Source organism: Malus domestica, chromosome 15 (genome assembly GCF_042453785.1).
Source record: "Malus domestica chromosome 15, GDT2T_hap1".
Lineage (NCBI taxonomy): Eukaryota > Viridiplantae > Streptophyta > Magnoliopsida > Rosales > Rosaceae > Malus > Malus domestica.
The window spans coordinates 30,539,800-30,560,750 of record NC_091675.1 but is presented as its reverse complement, the minus strand read 5'-3'; the positions used below and the strand labels follow the sequence as shown (position 1 = coordinate 30,560,750).

At 40.4% G+C, this 20,951-nt stretch overlaps 1 pseudogene; it reads right to left on the bottom strand.

The window, feature by feature from the left end:
• Positions 1 to 7,376: 7,376 nt before the first annotated feature.
• On the bottom strand, positions 7,377 to 15,930 carry LOC114821808 (8-hydroxygeraniol dehydrogenase-like; annotated as a pseudogene).
• Between the last annotated feature and the right edge of the window lie 5,021 nt (positions 15,931 to 20,951).

Below are 20,951 nucleotides of genomic sequence, written 5' to 3'. Positions count from 1 at the left end.
AAACTCTGCTTGGCTTTATTCTTTGCTACGTCTAAACTCTGGCATTACAAGCTCCTTTTTGTTACTCAGGTCATCATCCAAACAGATGTTATTCGCTATATGCTTACTCGGCCAGTAGTAAAAGGCCGAAATGGGAAATGGACAATGGCGCTGTCAGAATTTAGTTTGCAATATGTGCGCCAAAAAGCTGTCAAAGGACAGATGCTGGTCGATTTCTTAGCTCAATGTCCTTCTTCATATGGTTTTAGGGGCAACAACGTCGAAATTGGCATGGTGGAAACACGTGATAATTATTAGACGATGCATTTTGACTACTACCTCAACCTCGGCCCGCATTGGAATCATCATCTAGTCCCTTGATCACTACCGATATGTTTTTCTCTAAAGTTGGATTTTGATTGTGCAAACAATCAGACCGAATATGAAGCCCTCGTCATCAGCCTTAATATCCTTTAAAACTTGAAGGCAACTCGCGTACTTGTCTTCGACGATTCAAAACTTGTGATTAACCAACTTAATAGGACTTTTCGTTGCATGAGTTGTACTCTGGTGCCCTATCATATGGTTGCCAGCTATTTAGCCGAATCATTTGCAGGCATTACATTCAAGCACATCTCACGAGTTCGAAATCCTAACGAAGATGAGTTAGCTCAAATATCCTCTAGAGCACAACTCCTAGGGGGCAAACTGGGTCAAGCCATACCAGTGGTGCGATGTCTACACCTGGCCTTAGTTAATCAACAAGTTCTCTAACACGATCACGTAATTCGTACATGAGTTATATCTTTACCTTCGCTGTTGGAACGAAATGATCCTATAGATATCTGCACGGTTAAGACATTACCAGACGACTGGAGAAGATTAATTATCCAGTATCTTGATAATCCTAGTGGCAAACATGACCACAAGACAATGGTACATGCCACGAAGTACATCATGTGTCAGAATGAACTATATCGAAAAGGTGAAAACAATCTGTTGTTGTTATGTCTCGGCCTAGAAGAGGTTGCCCAAGCTATTATAAAGGTACATGAATTCGGACGCAAAACACCTTGGACATGGTTATTTTTTACCGTGTATGTTAAAAGATTACATTGAATACACACGAGGTTGTGTACAATGTCAAATCCATAGGCCCATACAAAGGGTCCCGGCCGAATTACTTCACTCGGTTACTACGCCATGCCCGTTCAGAGGATGGCCCATGGATGCAATCGGAAAGATTACTCCGTCTTCCGAATTGTCAAAGCATGCATGGATACTTGTAGCGATCGACTACTTCACCAAGTGGGTTGAAGCAAAATCATATGCTGAGTTAACATCTAAAGAGGTTTCCAATTTTGTAGAAGAAAACATCATGACGAGATTCGGCATACCTGAAACAATTATAACAAACAACAACATGATTTTTACAATCGACAGGTTTAAAGAATACAAAGCAAGTTTGAAAATTCAGCTCGAACAGTCCACGCCATATTACCACAAGCAAACGGACAGGCTGAAGAAAGTAATAAAGTTATAATTGGTATCCTTGAGAAAATGATAAAAGAAAAGCCTGGCATGTGGCATTTGAAGTTAAACGAGGCATTATAGGCAAATCAAACTTCACTCTAATCAGCAACAGAAACAACCCCATATGCATTAACTTATGGACACGGTGCTACCAGTCGAGCTAAGCATAAACTCGTTACAAGTTATTAAACAAAGCAGTTTGTTCAGGGTCGAGTATAGTCAGGCCAATAGTTGGACGATTTGAAGGAAGCTCGACTCGATGCCTATAACTTACTAGTGGCGCATAAAAAAATTGTCGAACGAGCTTATAATCGACGAGTTAAGCAAAAGACGTTCGGTGAAGGTGAGTTAGTGTGGCAAACCGTGTTTCCAATAGGGATTAAGGATCCCAGATTCGGGAAATGGTCGCCGAATTAGGAAGGCCCATTCATTGTCCACAAAGTTCTCGGCAATGGGGCATACCACATCAAGGATCTCATGAATTACCAATCAATAGGAAATTCTTAAAGAAATATTATCCTGTCACTCGGGAGATGCAAGAATAAAGGATTGATTTCATTAATTTTCAAAACGCGTGCACGCAAATTTACAAAAAGAAATTGATCGGCCTATAAGCCGGCACACAAAAAATCCTAAGGAGTCGTAGGAAGAAAAGCTTCAAGAGCATCTTTCAGTTTTAGCCCCTTCACTTCGCCTATCGTGACCTCGACCTGTCGTGTTCTTTTGTTAGCCTTTAGTTGTTGTATCTGTTTCGCGCCAGCTGCGTACTCTGCCAGGCGAGGTTTATTCGACTCAAAATCCTTTTCAAGCTCAAAAGTAACAGCCGACCTCTAACGATGAAGTTCGGCGATTTGACGGTCAAGGTCAACCAGTCTCTCATTCTTTGCCTTTATTACCTTGAGCTCTGGTCAGATAACTTCATAAGAGACCATTGCAGCCTTAAGGTCATCCTCTGCCAAAAGAGTCTTCTAAAAAGTAGTGAAATATTGTCGAGTTATTTCCAGGACAGTTAACAGATGAACAACACTTTCATTGCTCAACAAGTCGTCAGCTGCAAGGTTGTTCAAGCACTTTTCCACGATGTTGAGACCTTTGCGTTTGAGGATTTGTGAGGTCAAGAGAAACAGAAGTTTCTGCAGCTTGGCGAGGGTGCTAGACTCGGTCGTGTTAAACGTGCCGAGAAAAAATTTCAGTGATGTTTGCTGGTTCGTTAGTTGAACTGAGAGAGCTTAAAAGCTGAGCCAGTGTTTAAGGCAGCCTTTCAATTCATGCGATCGATTAAGGTTATCTATGTTTAATGGCCCCTAGGGTGGCCAGGAAATATAAATAACACCTTTCAGCGCATAAATTTTTTGGTGAAATGAGCAATTGGGCACCTGACATTTAATGTTTTTCTTGGTTTAAAGTTCTAAGGTAGGAAATTAATAAAAGAAAATAATGATGAGTCTTACGAAGGTCAAAGTAACCTCCTGATGAGGGATGTCGAGATTCTGGTCCAAGGGATAAACCGGTGTCTCTGTCTTTGCTTCTGGTTCAACAAAAGGTGCTGCTTCATGTCCCAGACCTACTTCGATCGCTTGGGGCTAGACCTAGCCAACGGCCTCGACCATCGGTTGCAGATCAGCCAGAGGGGATGCGACACCTTTGCCTTTGTCCAGAGGCAAAGAACTTGTACTAGGTTGTTCAACCTATCGATGGCTCCTTACCAACGAGGGTACTTCGCTCTCGTTCTCCTGATCATAAAATATGATTGTTCGTTAGTTAGGAGATCCAGTCAAAATGAAAGGAGAACATTATTAAAGGAAATTGCTATACCTCTTCCTCCAATACGTTCACTGGATTCTTCTTTGGATTAGGGGAAAGGTTTCTTTCAGCCATGGTTACTGCTTTTTCCAGAGTAACGGCTACTGGGCCGACATAAATAGGGGAAATGACCAGCCCCGAAGTTGCAAGTTCCTCGACCACTACGGTGACAACTGATTCAACTTCAACAGCGGCTTGCGTGGTAGGTCAAACCATGATCACCTGGCCCATGGTTGGGGTAGTACTGTTGTCGAGACCTGGATAACAGGAGAAGGGAGAGGGATACTAGGAGTGGTCGCTCTTGTGGTCTGACTTGAAATAACATGAATTTCCCATTTTCCCTTCTTTGCCTTTTTCTTAATACATTTTTTGGGTTAGGTAAGGTTACCAGTTGTCTCGGCCTCCGAGCAAGGCCGTTTGCTCGGTGCGATCGGCGTAAAAATGGCCACTACTGGAGTTGGGGTGGCCTTTTCAGCTAAGGGAGTCGTGATAGTTACAACCTTCTTTGGAGGAGAAGCGAGTTTCTTTTTGGTTGCGACTATCGTAACCACATCGGCCCCGTTTTATTGCACGACCACCTACAAAAGCTAAGCTTGAGTCAGAATTAAGTTTGAATAGATAAACATAGAAATAAAAGATATATACCTTGAGCTGTTTCTTTGGATTTTGGAGCAAGAGTTATCTTTGGTGAATCGCCAAAAAAGCTTCTTTGAAGTTTCCTTGACCGAAGCACCGAAGAAATCCTTGATGTAAGCATCTCACTAATCGACGATGGTGCTGGTACAAATGAGTCTCTGGAGTATTCAACCGAAGGTGAAATTTAGTGCATCATTCTTGGAATTCCTGCTCGGCTTCCTCGCATTCCTTCTTTGAGAAGCCGGAAAGACATTCTCGGCATAAAATGAGTAAGAGGTGAGGAGTGGCATAGGACAGCCTTAAAGGAAGCCTAATTAACGAGCCATAAAGTTGGGATGGTAGACTTCCCAACTGGATCGTCTAGCATTGCAACCAAAGGGAAGGTCATAAGCTAGGGTAAACGACCCCCAGGACTGTCAAAAGTCAACTTCCTCTATTTCTCCCATCTGATGTGAGGAGTTTGATGGAAGACAAATATTTCTGGCAACGACAGATTAGAAATTCGTAGTCTGATAAATCTTCAAGGCCAAAGAAATACTTGAAGATGTTTTCGGCCGAGTGAGTAGGAATGGGACGCAAGGCCAGTTGAAGACCCATCGTTTAAGAAGAGTTGAAGCTTGGGATTTCTGGCTTCAGCGTGGAATAATATACCTGCAACCAAAGTTGGAAGGCCCAGAGTAGGCCTTTTTGGTGTGGATCGATCTTCCGAACAAAGGCCTCAGCTAAGCACCAGTTGAGGTTAGTGAGGATGGCTAGGTTGAAGGCCAGGACATGGTCGCTGGCTAGAGCTTCGGCCACTGGCATATTTTCGGCCTAGCACTTATTTAACTTGGTACAAAAGGTGAATTTATTGTACCAGTAAAACAAAGCCTTGTGCTCTCCTTTCTTAAGATCTTCATTCTTTGAACTAACAAAGTGGTTAATTAAGGTGCTATAGTTAAAGAAATTTTTGTGCACTTTATGCACATCTTCTTTTGACAGCTCATGATCCTTCTTTATCAAAACCTCAACAGCACAAACGTCGAAAACTTATTTCAGATCCAGATCAAACTGATACCGAGAAAGCTTGGTATCAATTAGGAGACTGGATGGAGAAATACCAAGTATGGATGTGATGCCCAGCACAATTGGACCAATGGGGGCCGAGAGGAAAAACCATAGTGTTAGTGATCGAACACCAGAAGCTCAGGGTGGCCATCAGGAGCTCTCGATCCATGTTGATTTCAAAGGTCGAGAGTTTGATAGTGTCAAAAATGCTAAGAGTTTTCCACTCACCACCAAAGTGTGGCTCCATTCGGGTGACCCAAGCAGCCCAGGTCACGAGGGTCGAGAGCCAGGCTCCTTGAGGTTTGGTCAATTTCCACTTCGACCAATCATACCCTCGGAATAAGGGTTTTAAGCAATGGGCTTTCAGCATCTCGGTGATGATTTATAGGACGTTGTCCTTAAAGAGTGATCCCAGAATCTGGTGAGTGGTGTTTGAATCACCCTTAAATCGAAGGGTTTTGATGGCACTCTGATTGATGAAGTCTTGGCATTTATTGCATTCCTCGGTGAGCTTAGTGATGAAAGTATTGGAGGCCATTGATGAAGGTTTGGAGTTTTTCTGGGTTTCGAGCTTTGGGTTCTTTTTCTGGGTTGGGAACAAATGGCAAGAATTTCTGAAGGTTGAAAGCGTGAAAGTTGGAATGTTGCTTGGCAGAGTTTTTATAGGCAATTGGGAGAGAAGATCAATGGTTTATTTTTAAGAAATGAATGGCAAATCCAACCGAAGAATTTTGTAATCATAACGAATCTCTTGAAAATCCAGGTGAAGAGGCAAAAAAGCACATTAATTGAGGTTGCATGATTGTGTGTAACGACAAAGTTTGTGACGAAGAGACGTTTCGGTGTCTGCACGCCTCGAACATGCGAGTACGCATTTTTGAAGACTGACAGTCATGATGAGGAGCTGCCTTGTGTCAAGAAAACTGACAGAGGTGAGAGGTCGTGCTGTCAAGGGCTGTAACATTCATCTAGAATCTTGTCATGGGCTGTCCAGTCAAGGTCGACCGAATCTTGTTGCTAAGAGGATTGGTTTAGATAAGGGTGAGGTAGTCGAACCCTAGTGCAACAAGGAGTCTTAAAGCTGAAGATGCTTAGAATTAGGGGATGAATTTGGTTCGTTAAGGAGCTTGGTTCAAAGTCCTATAGGGGTTAGGATTATCCGGAACCTAATCAGATTAGATTAAGGAGTTCTAATCCGAGTACATTTCTAGTTTAGCCATATGGGGGGTTTGCTGCTATAAATAGAGAAGGGAGTGCATCATTCAGGTCCCCTCTAAATCAACACACAAATTGCCCTGCGCAAAGCTTCTCGACAACCTTGAGATTTTTTCCTCTACCCCTTAATTTCAGCCAACACATCTATAGTTTGGATAGACAGCACTGTGAAGGCAACCGGTGGCATCTTGAGTTTGGATAGACAATACTGGAGCTGTAGAGTCAGCTGACCGATGAGCACCTTCAGTTTGGATAGACAGCACTGCTTCGAGGTCGATTGGTTATTTATCCAAACCTCGGTCGACAAGGATTTCCGAGTCCATGTTGGTGGAGGTCATCTCATCAACCTTCTCAACGAAGTGAGGAGTTACTAGGTTATTAGGCTCGGCACATTGAAAGCCGAGTTTTATTTTATGATTGGATATTCACAAGTACATTTTAGAGTTCGACATTCTGACGGCTGAACCACATTTACTAGGTAATTATACTTTCACGAATATAATTACCGAGACTAAACCCGGCGCTGACGATTTGTGAACTTCAAAGAAACTAGCATCCTGGTCTTCAGGCTTTAGAACCCGAAGGTCAAGACGTGTTCCTTCCCCGGCCGTAGTCGTAAGATCAAGAAATCAGCGACGCGCCCAACGCCACATTACTCCCCAGCCGAACTCAGCCGAATAGTTGGCAAACCCCGCAGTTAATTGAATGACGTAGTTAGCTTATTAATTACTCGGCTTATGCGCCACGTAGGCTTGCTAGTTTTTAGGGTCAACAGGGACTCACTCTACATCGAACTTCAACAATCCGAACCTCTTATTTTGAAAGTCTTGATTCATAGATTATCCTTGCAAAAATTACTCTAAAAAATTAGTAAATTGAAATTCACAGAGAAAAAAGTAAATTGAAATTCACTGAAAATATAAGATAATCTCAAAATTTATTGATTGAAAATATGAAAGATAATACACCATAGCGTCTTAAAGGAGATTTAAAAATGCCGGTCAACTCTAGATTTTTTAGGAGTTCAAATACGAAACGAATTACACCAATAACAAAATACCGAAAAACTTGGAAAATCATAATGCTAATAAAACAGGTAAATGATAGAATTCGGCTGAAATAGCTCATATGTCAAGGTTTAGGCGTGATTTAGACTGGTGGCGTCGTCCCATATACTTTCTTATTTGAAATATTAAATGGCCAATACAAACAAAATAAACGTGCCAGGCACAAATCAACCTACGTGGATGAAATGTAGTTACTTAAGACCTTACAACAACTTTCATTATTCCCCTTCTTGAGTCTTCAAGCTTCGCTAGCAGCCAGTGTGTTTGCAACATCAATGACAAATCGGTATCTTACATCATTCTTAGCAAGACGCTCCATTGCTGTGTTCACGTAATCCATTGAGTTAACTTCAACCTCCGCCGTTATGTTGTGTTTTGCTGCAAAATCAATCATTTCCTGGGTCTCCTTCATGCCTCCGATTCCACTACCGGCCACAGACTTTCTTCCTAGATTCACATTTTGATAATCATTTTAGATTCTAGGCCGTAATAATGTACGAGATAATATACAAGTCAAATTATCCAGGAGTTTTATACTTACCCATGATTAAAGGAAACACATGGAGATCTAGTGACTTTTCTGGTACACCCACCAGAATAAGCTTCCCATGGGGCGTCAAAAGACCAAGTAAGGGCACAATGGGATGCGCAGCTGAGACTGTGTCGATGATGCCATCCAATGTGCCTATGGCAGCCTGCAATTGAAACTCATCATACACTGATGAACTAATCTCGCTTAGTCCTCTAGTTACTTGAAAAAAAAATATATAAGAGGACTAATTTAGTGAGAGCAAAACGACCAAACATATCATCATAATTAAATTGGCTAGAAATTAACTTTCATTTGCTCCTGGTCGCAGCTAACCACGAATGAATCAGCCCCAAGTTTCTTCAGAGCTTCATCTTTCTTGCCAGGGGAGGTACTAATCACAGACACTTTTGACCCAAACGCCTTAGCAAATTTCACACCGGTGTGACCAAGCCCGCCAAGGCCTACAATGCCAACATGCTTACCAGGCTCAGATAAGCCAAAATATTTCACGGGACTATACACTGTGATCCCAGCACATAGTAGAGGAGCACCAGCATCAAGTGGCAGGTTCTCGGGGAAATGAACAATGTAGCGCTCATTGGCGACCATTGTCCGAGTAACCTCCATATGTGACAGTTCCGTCTGGGTCAAGGGAATTTTAGGTAAGAATCATTTTGGGGCAGTAGTTTTCAAGATTGCCGTTACAGCTCTCGCAGGCATGGCAAGCACCAACCATGCAACCTACACCCACTTTGTCTCCTATTTTCACTTTATTCACCTTGCTTCCCACTTCTGTCACTTCCCCCACAATCTCATGCCTGAAAATTAGCAAATTAAAATCCAAGTTTACTTTTTCGTTACTTGTTTTGGATATATACATATCAAAATATTGCCCACATGCTATATATGCATGTTAGAGCACTCGAGAAGAGTTTTTGTAGAGAAAAAAGTTGCAATGATTTTTTGTTTTTTAATCGTACTACTGTATAATGATTTTCCTCTTTTTTTTTTTTTTAAGAAAGTAGTATTGGGGGCGGAACCAAAATTGAAAATAGGGGAGCCACAAGAATAAATTTGTACCACAAAGCATAAAATTGTGCCAGGTATATAATAGACTTAAAGAAAAGCCGCGGGGGGTGGGGAGCGGGGGCCTGCAGGCCCTTACTATGATTCGCCTATAGTAGTATTTATGTTTACTTGTGAGAGGTATTAATTAAGTTTAAATATTGTAAATGATTTAGATACTAATTTTATTTTCTCATCTTTAAGTGTAAATATATTGTTATATATAAGAAATGAAAAAAAAAATTATTTAGTAGTTTGGCATAAATGGGGGTAAGGCTAGCCGACATTCACCTCTCCCAGACCCTACGTAAAGCGGGAGCCTTGTGCATTGGGTACGACATTTACGACCTTTTTAGTAATATACGGCCATAATGAAAAAACTATAAATGGTTCATAAAAGGTTGCTTGTACCAAATAATCTATCGACGTACATGGAGAGGTTTTTCTCTTTGCCCATAACACAAACTGGTACACTACATGTAATAATACAAATACAAAAAATATACTTTTAAATGTTCTTCGATGTGTATTGTAATGTTTGATGTACTAGTTTGTATTCAAACTATACTGAAAATATCTCGTGTATGTGTCAATACCTTGTCAATAAGGAATCTATACTACCATATAAAGTCAACTGCCCCATTTGGGGTCACAGGCTTCATAAAAAATAATTGGACAAAAATGACCTCCAAACAAAACAGTTTAAAAAGCAGCCCAAAATAATGCAGGGATATTTTCGTCACATAAATAGTATTTTTTTATAACCACATAAATAGTATTTTTTTTATAATTAAATTTTTTTGTGCTGCTTTTTTTTATAATTAGTACCTCACAATGGGCTAGCAATAATGTGATTCAATCAATTGTTTATCAAATATTATTTTCTCTATTTTTAAACATGTTTAAAAAATCTTAAGAGGTGTAGTGCTGGTTATAAAACAAGTGTTCCGTGCCTAATAATGTGATTTAATTAGTTGACTAATAATTGTTTTTTTTTTAAACAAATGATATTATCCACTAAGAAAAAGATGGTCGACTTAACCTCACAATAGACTAACAATAATGTGATTCAAAAAATGTGTAATTACGTGTAGCACGCTGTAATTCAACGAAAGTTAGTGAAATATAAAGTGGACCGAATCATCGAAAGTTAATTTAGTCCAATGTGTCTTTTTAGTTCCTCAAGGCCAACTTTTAACCAGTAGTTGCCAATGCATTACATGTAAAACGCATTTACACCATTGTTCTAAAAATCCCTGCTTAGGCGCTAGGCAACTGGTCATCGTCCCGATTAATGCCTAGGTATTTGAAAATTAAGAAAGGGTGCCTAGACCTGCTGAGGCGCCCGCCTAAACCGCCTAGGCACCCGCCTAAACCGCCTAGGCACCCGCCTAGCCCTCCTAGACCCGTCTAGACACCTGCTTAGGTTGCAACTCACTTAGATAGAAAATATATAACTTTCCTTTTGCAGTTTATTGTTTCCAAAAAATTGCAAATGACTTATTGAACACTTAAATAAACATACATTATATGTTTGCTCCTCATGTTTTCATTATATTCTAATACTTCATAATATATATGTGTGTGTGTGTGTGTGTGTGTGTATGTATATTTATATCATTCTATTTTCTAGTTTATGATGAAATTATATATATTTTTAACTATAAACTGACACTTATTTATACGAAATATAATAGATTTATTTAAATCCGCCTAACTACTTAGGTAATAGGCCCTAATCTATCGCCCGACTAATACCTAGCATCTTTTAGAACCAAGATTTACAAAAAGAGTCTCCAAAGCCTCCATATAATAGTTGCCAATGAATTACATGCAAAACGCATTTATATGGAGACAAACACTGAAAAGCATTTCACAGTACAATTATTGTGTGGGGACTTTCAACATTGCATTTACATTATTCATCTAAACCACATATTTGATTGCTCACTTGTGAGGACCTGGCTTCTATGCCCTTCCAGTTTCTATATACTCTTATCCTCTTCTATTTATACGGTCACGGTAAAATTACGTTAACATTTTATATTACTATTATTTTTTGTTTTATTATCTCTATAAAAAAATCAATATAAAATGTTGACGCGGCTTAACTATGACAGCACAAAATACGAGAGGATGAGAGTGCATGAAATTAATAAGATATAAATTGACATTTTCTTATCAAATATGTTATTCTTATCATATTTTATATTTTTTTTTAATAAGAATAATGATAATAAGATCAAATTTTTAAACTAAATTTTATAAACCAAATGATGTGTCGCCAATAAGAAATAAGCACGTTAATTTTAATACTTAAGTAATAATTTGTCATCAAATGATGTGGTTGTTGATAATTAAATTATTACTTAAATGTTGATTAACGTGCTTATTTTTTATTAGTAACACATCACTTGATTTGCATATTTTGGTTTCTCTAATATTACCCTTCTAATGAAGATGAGAATCACATGTGTTGATGAGCCCTACATATCATCAAATAAGTGAATTGCAATTTATTCAGATAAATTTTCAAAATAACACCTAAGATCCATATTATATTGACATTTTCAAACTATAATTTAAATACAATTCAAATCTTATATGTTCAAGATAAGTTTTTCTATATGTTGAAGATATTTCATCCGATTTGAATTTGATTATTTTCGATACAAATAACAAATCGGTAATCCACATAATAAACGAATCAAATATGGATTAAGCCAATTCGATCCCTTTGCAGATCACTTGCGATTATCATTATAAAACGATCTTTATAGTGTTAGAGTATGAGTGTGAATCTCACAGTTTAGTAATAATCATTGTTATTTCAGATTGGTATAAAGAGGCCTTAATGTGTTTATAAGAGTTAATTCAACTTTGGTTTGGATTGACTATTGGCTTGAGAATAGAACTCATACTTGTACAAGGATTTGGTCTTGTATTCCTTGTAGGATTATTATAGGGTAATCTAGATTTTGTAGTATAAAAAACACAAGCCACTATTCTCACAAAAGCGCGCTCTTATTGTTCCAATTACCTATAACTTGGAGAGCATTGAGTTTTGCATAGAGGAGAAGGTTGTGTGTAGAGGGTGTCTTGGTATGCATCAATGTGACAGTTGAAGAAGATGGAGAAGTCGGATTGCACACGCAGTGCCACAGCTTGGTGCTTTACGTGTCCTGTTGTATTCTTGAACCCAGTTCCTCCTTGAAACCCTAGCAGTCATGGCTTCTTCTTCCTCCGTTTTGGAAGATAAGTTTATTTCCCTTTAATTGTTTGATTGGTTTATTGTAGTTATATTTGTTATATCTGTGATCCTTGTAACTTGTTGATTTTCAAATTAAATCTTACATGTGGTATCAGAGCCTCTCAACTCGTCTAGGATTCAGAATTTCAATCATGTTGTATTATTTTTGTCTGCAGATACAAATCTGCTAGGGAATTTGCAAAGCTTGGGGGGTTTGGATTAAAGAACTTGATGAGATAATGAAGCAAGGGTTTATTTCGAAACGTCGTCTCAGTGCTTCCAGAAGGCACTAAAGGAGGAGCCGGGAAATTATATGTATCGCAAGTCTTTCGAAGTGGCTGCTAAGGTGCATTGCTCTCTAACTTGACCTCCTGATAATGCTTGGTTTTGTTGCTAGAATTCTGTGTTGGCATCCATTTTGCGGTAGCAAGACGTGTAATTATTTTTATAATTACTTTTCTGACTTCATGATTCTCATGTAATTATCAAAAATGGTTTTGTTTTGCTTTCATGGGAAAACATGAAGATAAGTTTTCCTAGCCATGTCGTGATAATGATTAATTGAGAAGCAACAAAAATAAATGCATATATATAGTGGATGCCAATTGCTTTGTGATTTATACATAATAGCATATTTGAATGAAATATGTATATATATGGAGATAGCATTCGTGCATAGACGTTGTAATTATGGGCATGCAGCTTTATCTATATCAAATAAAACTTGCATAAATTTCTCTGAATATTGATGCATGCATGCATACAAGAAAATATATGAACAGATGAATATATAAGGTAGATGTTTTATTGACCGCCTATAATGAGTCTTGTGACAATAAACGTTTAGCCATTTACAAAATATATATTCTATTATGAATCGGAAAGCAAATAATTATTTTGTCATCTTATTGGAAATTCATAAGATTAATGATATGCAGCTATCATTATTTTCTCCAAGGACTTGCTTACGAATCTGTATATAATTGATGATGGTGTTGACAATGAATTAAAGGCATGAAGATCTTTAATTTGGATTATTGTCGACTAATCTTATCATGTATATATCGATGCATGCTTATTGTATATGTATATTTGTGAGTTCATGATGCATGCTTCCGTTATTATATTTTGGTTGAAATCACAAATTGGGAGGAAGATGAACTTCGAGTTCTCGAGAAGAAATAGTGGTCTTGATTATCTCGTTTTAATCAAGAAATATTGTTGTGATATATATCCAAACATTATCAAATTTTGGTTAATCTTGCTCGATGGATATTGAACTAGATATTGAACTAGTTAAGATCAAATTGAATGCAAAAATATTGTGCTTGCTATTCTGATTTTGATCATTGTTGAAACTGGTGACTTTGGATTTATGTGAGATAAGTTTTTCCGAATGGATTGTGACTATCTTTTGATACATAGACTGTTTTGCATAATGGTTTAGGTGTATATGACTAAACTGAGATTATGCAATAGGTAAGGAATCGGGAACCAATTGGTTCATATCTCCGGTTTCATTATCGGTTGTTCAGTATATTCTGCTTATGCTTAAGTGGGAGAATCATATGTTCGAATGTAAGCATAAGGCTAAGAGTATTTAGGCCGGCCATTATAATTCATATGGATGCTTAAAAACCAGTTTATGGTTTTATTGAAGCAATTGGTTGAATTATTTGTGTTACTTAATTTGTTTAAGTAATGAGAAGGATCCTATTATGTTAGCATTCAAAAGGAAACGAATTTGGTTTCCATATGGATTCTAATTAGTCATTCATTGTATTGGAATGATTTTTAGTTAATATAGTTGCTATTAACTTGTACTTAACTTGGTTGTGTTGAGTATGGCCTAGATAAGTGGGAGCAAATTGGTTTGGTTTTGCTATAATGGTTCACATAATTACAAAGTGCAGATTAAGTATGTTGTAACTTTTGAGTTAATTCTGCGATGTAATAGAAAAGATTCTTAAGTTCAATACTTTAAAATGCATAGGTATGTTGTATGTGACGTTAAGCTTTTGTTATCCAAAGGATTTGGTGATATGATAAAGTTGTTGATTGATATAACTGTGATGTTCATACAATTATGAACAATTTTAAGAGCCTACTGTCAAGAATGTTTGGTATTTTTTAGTTTGGGCTATATGAGTGGGAGTAGACGTCTTGGTTTACTCTTGAGCATAGATACATTGATATGAACATGAACTGGACATTGTGATTTATAAGTTAAATCTGTATTTTGTGTTGCAGAGGCAATTATAAATTCATTTTTTTGGTTTATGTAAGCTGGTTGTATCTATGTACTAGTGTGTTGATGAATGACTTATGTGATCACCTTTATATTGAATTTGAGATGATTATTTACTATTGTGAATCATACTCAAGTGGGAGAATGTTAGAGTATGAGTGTGATTCTCACAGTTTAGTAATAATCATTGTTATTTCATATTGGTATAAAAAGGTCTTAATGTGTTTATAAGAGTTAATTCAACTTTGGTTTGGATTGAAACTCTACTATTGGCTTGAGAATAGAACTCATACTTGTACAAGGATTTGGTCATGTATTCCTTGTAGGATTATTATAGGGTAATCTAGATTTTGTAGTATAAAAACCACAAGCCCCTACTCTCACAAAAGCGCGTTCTTATTGTTCCAATTACCTATAACTTGGAGAACATTGAGTTTTGCAGAGAGGAGAAGGTTGTGTGTAGAGGGTGTCTTGGTATGCGTCAATGTGACAGGTGAAGAAGATGGAGAAGTCGGATTGCACACGCAGTGCCACGGCTTGGTGCTTTACGTGTCCTGTTGTATTCTTGAACCCAGTTCCTCCTTGAAACCCTAGCAATCATGACTTCTTCTTCCTCCGCTTTGGAAGATAAGTTTATTTCCCTTTAATTGTTTGATTGGTTTATTGTAGTGATATTTGTTATATCTGTGATCCTAATAACTTGTTGATTTTTAGATTAAATCTTACATATAGTCTATAACTTATAGATTAAACTAACTGTTTATTTGTATTAAGTTTACTGGAATAGAAGAAGATAATTGTGTTAAGGTTAATATGAATACTAACGGAAAAAAACTTGAAAATTTTGAGTTTTAATCAAAATGACAAAAAAGTGTTGTAAGTGAATAGTACCAAGAGTGACTTTTTAGAATAATAATTTGGTTTTTCGTTAAAGTGAACAGTACCGAGTGTTTCGTTAAAATTCCCTAAGTTAATTTATTTTTATTTGTTTTCCTCTTATTTTTATTTTTATGCTCCCTCTCCTAAATCGTGTTTTTAGCAAAGAAAAAAAATATATATATATAAGCATAATAAAGTCTTGGCATAGGCATATATAGAACTGAAATGACAGATCAGGTGAAGAATATAATGGAAATAAAAAAAATATATATTAACAAGATGGATTAGATTGAAGGTTATATATATATATAGAGACACACACAGACGTACGTACCCAGGAACCATAGGGTACATAGAGAGAGATCCCCCATTCATTCTTGATGTTATGAAGATCAGTGTGGCACATCCCACAATACAACACCTTAAACCTCACGTCCTCATCACCTCTTGGTCTGTACATACACACATATCATATCACACACAAAGGTTTTCAGAGCAAGAACTAGAGGGAAAAATTAAGAAAAATATATATAAATTAAGAATCTGAAAAACAAGTGATTGAATATATTTATAATTACCTTCTTGAGAAGCTAAAGGGAGAGAGGTGGCCAGATGCGTCTCTGGCAGCCCAACCAAATGCCTTCACAGGATGTTCTTATTCTGGAGCCTTTTCCATTTCTAAAGCCCTGAGTGCGAGTGAGGAGAAAGTGTAGTCTCTCAAGTATGTGTGTTGAGTGCTCCAAAACAAGGTTAGAATCCTTAAAGCTTCAGTATAAATATAGAAAAGTAGGGGGTGGGGCCAGTACGTAAAGCCAGAACTAATATAATACTAGATTTGGCATCTCAACTATCTTTTTGACCTTTTAAATGTGGACGCTTGTCATAGTAGTGATTTTTCACAACAGTAATAGGAAAGTAAATGCAGTATAGACCGAAACCTTTAGTAGGTTGATTCCATATACAATCAAATAATACATTTCTACATTATGTATGACGAATATTTTTTCTACGCCTTGATGCATAACAACATTTTCCATGATGTACGAACTCTAGTTTATTATTTTTTTACTATTATATGTATTGTATATTGCATATATTTATCAATATATATGCAATATACAATACATATAATAGAAGCATGAATTATTTTTTTTTCGTTTTGAAAACCCTAAAATCGAAAAACAAAAAACAAAAAGAAAAGGGAAAATCGATGTCGTACTACGCCTAGCTGACTTCCAACCAAGTCGCATTGCACCAAGTTTGCAGCTTGGGCATGCGCCCCACAACGATATTGTTTCAACGTCTGGACCACAGCAACCCTCTAGGCTTGCTGTTGCGCACGAGAACTTGGCTTGTGCTTGGGTTTTCTTTCTGTTGGGCATGCAACCCTTGGCTGCCTCCAGTAACCCTTCAACTTTCTAGGCTTTAGAAGTACTTAGGGGATCATTAATCCCACATTAGCCACAATCTTAAGTAGAAGTACTTTTATAGTTAAATAAGATTTGGGCCTAACCCATGGACCTTGGGCTTTGGCTTGGGTACTTATTAATTTCTCAAAGATGGCCTTTCGGCCTGTATTTGATTGACTCTAACAATGTTTACATCGTGCTTAAAAAGTGGGGAGACTGCCACCTCTTAGAAAAGCATAAGAGGCCATGGCGTGAGCAGTCATATTACATGATCTTAGTGTAAAAAGAAAACTAATAGTGTCCACAACGGTAGTTAAAGTCTGGATATTACATACAAATCAGGTTAAGCTTAAAAGAAGCCATGACAAGAATAGCAAGAAGGTTTCGTTTTTTTTTAACCTGCCGAGAGGAGACCTCGGCCATATCTCCAGGATCGTTGCTCGAACCTAAAGAACTCAATGGCCGAGCCCAGTGTCTCAGGGTGCTTCTCAGTTCACGCGGTCGATGGAGGCTATCTACGTTTGATGGCCACTGAGACGGCCAAGAAAGATAGATAACGCCATTCGGCGCGTAGAATTTTCGGTGAAAAGAGTGTACAGGCACCTGACATTTAGTATTTTCTTCGTTTAGAATTCTAAAGTAGAAAAGCAATCAAGGAAAGACGGTAGAAGGTACTTACGAAGGCCGAAGTAACCTCCTGCGGAGGAATGTGGAAGCCCTGGTCTTGAGGATGAACGGGCGACTCCGCCGTTGCCTCGGGTTCCTCGACCGGTCGTTTGCCACGGTCGGCTGTGGAGGGGCCGACCAGAACAGCCGCTTCGGATGAGGCAGGGACATCCTGGTCCTGAGAAGGAGCGAGGGGTTCGGCCACAGCTGTTGGTTCCTCGATCGAACGCTTGCCACGATCAGCCGTGGAGGGGCCGGCTGGAACCACCATCTCGGAGATTGGAGGAGGTTGTCGGTGAGTATGAGGACGATTTGTAATCGGGACCTCATCGCTCCCCTCACTCTCTTCCAGAATGAAGACCGAGGGCTTTGGATTTTTAGGGGAAGTTCCTTCGGTCACAGAAACCGCCTTTTTCGGAACAGGTGCCTCCTCGACAGAAGGAGGCACAACTGGTGGTCCGGCCCCAGAAATAGGCCGCGTTTGAACTGTCCCTGCTGCCGGAGCTGGCTGTTTCTCGACCGAGGGTTGGCCGACGGCAGGAGAAGGGGAAACACTGGGAGTCGTCGCCCCTGAAGTTTGACTGGAGATGACGTGGATCTCCCGTGCGCCCTTCTTTGCCAGCTTTTTTACCCGCTTGGCAGGCGGTGGAGGTTCAACAGCCGGCTCGGCCTCTTGGCGAGGCCGTTTGGTCAGCACGGCCCGAACATCGGTTTTATCCTTCTTAGCCACGACCGGTTTTTTGGCGACCGCAGCAGCGGCAACTGCCTCCATTTTTCTCAATTGCCGACTACCTGAGAAGATAAAACCAAATCAGCAAGGCAAATCAATATGCAAAGCTGGAGGAAAAGAGGAGAAATGAACAGTTACCTTGAGTTTGGGGGGCCGAGGCCTTCTTAGGTCGGTTACTGAAGAGTTTGTTCAGCACATCTTCGACCGGAGCACCAAAGAACTCCTGGGTGTAGTCTTCCCACCAATCACCGAAGGTGTCAGTGCAAAGGGTTTCTGGGGTGGCCGGTCGAAGGCAGAATTTTTTGTCAGTGCTCTTGGAACTCCCTCGCGGCAGTTTTGCACTCCTTCTCCGAGGAACGGGGTTCACGTCCACGACTCAGAACTGTTCGGGAGGAGAGAAGGGGGACCGGGCAGCCCTGGAGATAGCCGAGCTGTCGAGCAAGGAAGTTAGGATGGTATACTTCCCAACCCGCTCGTTTCCCATCGCAGCCGAGAGGTAGGTCGCGAGTGAGCACAAACGATCCCCAGGACTGACGAAGGTCGGCATCTTCCCCCGCGCCCCACATGGACGTGGGCAATCTGATGGAGGAGGGATAGTCTCGACGACGACATATCAGGAATTCGTCATTGGAAAGGTCATCAAGAGCGAAGAGGTACCTAAATACCTCTTCGGCTTGGTGAGGAGGTGTCGGTCGGGAGGCCAGCTGAGGTCCAAGCGCCTCCGTTGGTGAGAAGTCGGCTATGGCCGGCCGAAGGGAGGCGAAGTAAACTTGTAACCAGAGTTGGAAGACCTAGAGGGGACCATTCTGGTGAGGGTCGATTTTGTGAAGGGTCGCTTCAGCCAGGAAGCGGAAGAGATGCGCGAGAATGTTGGAGCTCAGTGACAGGACGTGACCGCTAGCCAGGGCCTCGGCTACCGGCATGTTCTCGACCAAGCATTTGTTCGACTTGGTGCAACAAATGTACTTGTTGTACCAATAGAAGAGGAAAGCTTCATGTTCGCCTTCTCGCAGGTCCTCTTCTCCTCGGCAGGCGAAATGAAGATAGAGGGTGTTGTAATTGAAGAAGTTCTTGTGGAGCTTATGAATGTTTTTTGTCGACGGGATTTGACCTTCACGGTTCAGCGTCTCGAAAGCCCGTCGATCAAAAAGTGTCTTCAGGTCAATATTCGACGGGTACCCAGAGAGGGCCGCGTCGATAGGGATCCCAGTTGCTGAAGTCCCCAAAATGGCGGTGACATCAAGAATGGTGGGACCGATGGGACCAAGGGGAAGAACCATGGTGTTGGTGACCGAGCACCAGAAGCACAAGGCGGCTAGGAGAAGCTCCTTGTTAAGAACAACATCCATTGACGAGAGGAGGATGGCGTCGTAGATGCCGAGGGCCTTCCATTGCTCACCGAAGAGCCTTTCCATTCAAACAACCCAGGCTGCCCAGGTCATGGTCGTCGAGGGCCAGGAGCCTTGAGGCTTCGCCGCATCCCATCTCGACCATTCAAACCCTTGGAGCAAGGGTGTTAGGCATTGCTCCTGGAGAAGGCCAGTAATGGTCGACGGTACTGTCGCCTTGAAAAGAGGACCCAAAATTTGGTAGGGAGTGCTCATGTCAGTTTCAAACCGGATGGTTTTGATCGAGCTCCGATCAAGAATTTTCTGATGCTGTTCACATTCCCTGGAAAGCTTAGAGATGAAGGACGCCATTGTAGGAAGGAAGCACGGCGTAGAAAAGTTTTCTGGGTTGGGGGAATTGAAGACGGAGACCTGGAAAAAGGAAATGTGCTGGGGAATAAGGGCAAGAAATTGCAGAATGATTTTGGAAGCGTAAAGTATGAATGAGGGGTTTCAGTATTTATAGGATTTTGGCAGGAAGGGCAATCGTTTGAAATTCAAAACAAAGGGCAAGATCGACCGAAGGGATCGCTGATCATGATGAATATTTGGGAATACGGTTGAGAAGATCGAAGGTCTCAGGTTTTGGGGGCGCACGATTGCGTGTGACGGCAAAATCAATGGCGAAGAAACGTTTCCACGCCTGCACGATGATGAGTGGCTCGCGGATTGAGGTAGTGGCCGTAGGGTCATAATGGCAAGACGGTTCAGGCAGCCGCACGCCCTAGACGTCATTATTGGGGAATGGCCGTGTTGGAGGACGCCACGTGGCGAGTATGGTTAGCAGAATCAAGATCGTGCAGTCATGTTCAATAAATGCGCCTTGGAACTCGGGCACTAGGGTTCTGAGTGGTAGATTCGCTTCTTCAAGGCCGAAACTCGGTCGAAGAATTCAGGCCAAGGACCTCAGAAGCGAAGGGGCAATGTTTGGGCCCAAAATAATAGTTTGGGTCGAGGGTAGGATCATTCTCGGCCCGGGAGGCCGTGCGGCGAAAGAGCCATGGATCGTTCACCTCATGGGCTTCCAAGCCTAGGTCGGTTAAATCAGAAAGCAAGTCGAGTCCTAGTACAACAGGGAGTCTCGACGGGATCAGTAATCCAGAAAGCGAATCCGGCTCAGTTAAAGACTAGATTCGTAGTTCTAGTGAAGATAGGACTGGTTGAGGTGATGTTGATCCGGAGAGGGAAACCTAGTCCGAGTAGGATTTTAACTCGGACTCAAGGTCCAGTGCTATAAATAGGGGAAGCTGTGCATCAAGGAAGGCCCCTGCAAATCAATACAAAATTGCCCTGCGCAAATTCTCACAACTTGTGATTTTTCTTTTTCTTTTTCGCTGACACATCTTTTGTTGGCATCAACAGCACTGTGGAAGCAACCGGTGATATCTTAAGTCGGCATAGATAGCTCTGTCACTGTAGAATCAGTCGGTCTCGCAGTATCTTCCGTTGGCATCAACAGCACTGCGGCGAGAACGATTGATTACCTATCTAAGTCTCGGTCGAG